Source organism: Schistosoma mansoni (assembly GCF_000237925.1).
Source record: "Schistosoma mansoni, WGS project CABG00000000 data, chromosome 1 unplaced supercontig 0153, strain Puerto Rico, whole genome shotgun sequence".
Taxonomy (NCBI): domain Eukaryota; kingdom Metazoa; phylum Platyhelminthes; class Trematoda; order Strigeidida; family Schistosomatidae; genus Schistosoma; species Schistosoma mansoni.
This window is the reverse complement of record NW_017385994.1, coordinates 565976-570416: the sequence shown is the minus strand read 5'-3', so window position 1 is coordinate 570416 and position 4441 is coordinate 565976.

Sequence of the window (4441 nt, the reverse complement as noted above, 5' to 3'; positions counted from 1 at the left end):
GACCTACCAGTTTCGAGCCGACCATTGCTTCCAGGTTTTCTATTGTGCTCGAAACTGGTAAGTCCTGGGTTCGAATCTCGCGAGTGCGGGATCGTGGATGCGCACTGCTGAGGAGTCCCATAATAGGACGAAACGGCCGTCCAGTGCTTCCAATTTTTTCATGGTGGTCTAGCTTCAATTGACTCATGATTTCAACTTATTCACTAAATCATTAGGATTATAATCAAAATAACGTTATATATTGAAATCTCTGATAACGCTATTTAATATGTTTCTAAATAAAATCTTATAATGTATCTATTGAATTCTAGTGACTTAATGTCAAATCATCAGATTTGTGGTGAAATAAATTAATCAGATTAAGAATGAAAAATATTTTTTAGTGAATTAATAATATTGCAGTAACCTGTCTACGTAATAGTATATAAGATTTCTTATGCTTTTTACTATATCACGTTTAACCCTTAAAATTGGTTTTACTTAACTGCTAGTCTAATCATCCTAATCACATGAATTAACAAATAAGAAGGATATTATATTTTGAGGATTTAAATTTTCTTGTTGTTACCATTAAGGACAGAAAATGAACAGTCTCTTTCGGAGTCTATGCATATTAAGCCTATTTCAACTGTATTTCGTTTTATTTACAAGGGTTTTAGTAAAGTAAGATATTGGCTGGTACTGATGTCTAGAACAAGCGTTTCGTCCTTCTCAGGGCTTGTCAGATGAATGAGTATACATCTCAGTGTTTCTATCTACGTTGAAACTAGAAGCGAATATCGTTCGCTTCAAAACAAAACACACTATCCGCCGCCTTACCGTATTCAAATGGCCACCAATTCGCTCGATAGATATGATGTTTATAACATTATTAGTATGACTTTGAATTCGATGATTGAAATTCAGAGCTGGTGTAAAGTTATATCCAGCTGACGAATTCTAAATAGAACCCAACACATACCTGAGATTCCCCTGACAACCACTATCGAATTTACTAGAAAGGATATCTTTCACGTTTGGAAAGCATGAAATTATGGTAAATAAATAAATTAATAAATACCTTATGATATACCTTTAGTTATTGCTTTTTTAATGATGGCTATAATGATAACTTTTAGAGTTATGGGTGGGTTACTTATATCTACATAAGTAGTATATGACGATGGTCAGGCATTGAATACATTTCAGTAGGAGATCGAAAAGGAAAGAACGGGAAGGAAATGCAATTGGTATGAAAATGCATGAACAATAAAATCTGAGACGATTGATATTTGCAAAAGGAACAGTGAAGTTTGAGACAATTAATTGAAAGTTTACAATTGAAGTATTTACTGTATGGTTCTCAGATTTTAGTGAGATATTCTGTAGTTTAGTGTTCAAACATGTTCAATTGTCTCCATTCTTGGTCTTCTTCATTACACTATTTATGAACCTGCTATCTCAAATATTTTACGAAATGAATAAAACGTTTTTAATATGAGGTATACAAAATATCCACATCTCATGATTAAACAAAATCAAGTTTATTTTTCTCCATTTTTAACGTGAGGAAATAATTGAAATATTGAATAGCACGCAATTCATAAGTTTTTATTTTTTCTCAGCGTTAATTTACTAAACTTTGAAAAAAAAGATGTTTTCATTCATAAAAATGGTTAACAGAGATATTTTATTGATCTTCTTGATATGTCTATTGAAAATTGTGAGTCAATTGAAGCTAGACCACCATGAGAAACCTGGAAGCACTGGACGGCTGTTTCATCCTATTGTGGGACTACTCGGCAATGTGTATCCACGATTCCACCTTGTGAGATTCGAACTCAAGACCCACCAACCTCGCACGCAAGTGTGTATCGGTTAAAGTTAAATATTAACACCGTTGGATGCCAGCTGAGTGGTTCCAGAGGTTAAGTGCTCGCGCGCGAGAACGATAGGTCTTGGGTTTGAATCTCGCGAGACGGGACCGTGGATGTACATTGCCAAGGAGTCCCACGAGAGGACGAAACGGCCGACCATTGCTTCCAGGTTTTCCATGGTGGTCTAACTTCAACTGACTCATGATTTCAACTATAAAATTACTAAAATCTCCACAAAAAACCTCTTCTGATATTGAAAATTAACATTTAGTCAACATTAATCCATTTAATATGTAACATCAAAATTTAGTTACATCGTAATATTTATAGAGTATGTTACAATTCAAAAAAAATAATAAAGACACTAGATATCTAGATGTTTCTCCATGGTACTGATGGTTTCGTGAAATTCTACGTACTCAACTCAGCATATGAATAGTTTATCATTCTATAACTCATATTACCAATATTATAATAAAGTTTTATTATAAATATAATCACACTGGTAAATGTTTATACAACTAATATAATGTAACATGAAAATATATTTAAAACAAGTGAAAGTTTACCTAAAAGTAGATCGAATCAGTAATAAGACTTTAATAGACATTTTGAAATGAACATTCATTTCTTTCATTCTGAAGTAATATGATATTATGAAAGAAAGAGATAATTAGATTTGAAAATTGTTAACTTAATGTTCATTTTATAAACGTGTTTTTCTTTGATATTAAACAGAAATTCTATTCAATACATCATTTTGAATGTTACACAAAAATTGAAAATAAGGTATGCATCCAATCTAAAAAAGGAAGGTCGGTCGCGGCCCGAATAACTCAGTGGTAACGTCTCTGACTGTGAAGCTGAGTGACACGGGATCGAATCCGTCAGGGAGTACCAGTTTCTTCAAGATTACAGGTACATCTTGCTGACGAAAGCCAAATAGCACGAAACCAGCGTCCAGGTTTTCCTGTTGACCACCTCCAACCACCATCTTAATGAAATGTTACTTATTTTACGTATAAACTACTAATACAAATAAGTAATGTAGAACAGAAAAAATAACAACATTCTTTGGGTTTATAAGGATAAATGGATAGTGGCTGGCAGTGGAATATCAAGGCAATATGCACAGTATGCACATATGGCCAATAAGAAACTAACCAGTTGCAGTCCACAAAATCAATGAGAAGATTCAAACAAACAATACTAAGTGAATTTAAACTACATTTCATGTTGTAAAACATCATAATTATGCTAAGAGTTCCTAACGAATGAATTCATATACAAGTTATATTTAAAGGAAACGGGATTATTGTAAATCCAAACGTTACTTCATCATAAAATTAAATTTATGGTTGATAAATATTATGCGACATATGAATACATATTAATACCGTAGAATTAAAGACGTTTGTTAAACAAAGTATCTACTGAGCATATTACTGTATACACACTTTCTTTAAGTAGTATATTGCTAAAATAAGAACAAACTAATGTACTACAACACAAAATCTTATATTAATCTTAACTATTCAATATTAAGAGACTGTAATTGAAAGTATAATACAATCCATAGTTTATATTAAAGAAAAATTTATTATAATCCTGTCCATTGAGATTTATCTCATATTTTTATTCTTATGTCTATTTATATAAAATGATTTTTCAAGTGATTTTTGAGACGAATTTCTTATTTGCTTCAAAGTAATTAGATTTCAGATCATGTGATTTTAGAAATTACAGAAATAACATTTACTAATGAATGAAGAAATGTCCATACATACAGGATTCTTTTGAAGTACATCAATATGAAACAAGTAGATGTATGAAAAATAGAAATATGTAATGGTCCACTTAGGTGTTGGGTACTTGTGTGGTTGCGTCACAAGATTGAGTTGTACTATTCAGATTGTACCGTTAAAGCCTATATGTCTTCTAGTTCTTCTGTGAAGTGGGATTAAGCTGTACTGCTCGGGTTTTAAAGTCTAAGCCTGGATGGTGTCTAGTTCTCCTGTGAAGTGGGGTTGAGCTGTACTGCTCGGGTTTTAAAGTCTAAGCCTGGATGGTTTCTAGTTTTCCTGTGAAGTGGGGTTGAACTGTACTGCTCGGGTCGAGTCTGAGAGATGTCTGACTCTCCTGGGAAACGGGATTGAACTGTACTGATTGGGTTGTCATTTGAAAGTCTGAATGGTGTCCGGTTCTCCTGAAAACCAATGCGAAATTACCCTACCCCATAAGGGTATATTATATAATTGTGTAACTGTGTTCAATAAGTAAGTAATTATGTTTACCTGATTATTCTCTAATTCATTATTATGCTCAGAAGTGTTTTTTTTAAGTTATGTAAACCTATATTGAGCTGATTTAGTAAAAAACTTTTTCAAATTTAGTTTTTTAACTCTTTGAAGACAAGTTAGTATTCTGAACTCATTGAAAAGTCTTTTTAGAAGTAATCAATGAATCAATAATGTTAGGATTTATTATTGAAATAAATGAACGAAAGTAATTCATGTAGACCAAAATCAAACTTTTTTCTAATGTTACGTATAAATACCGACGCGTTTGATGAATTGAGAATTATT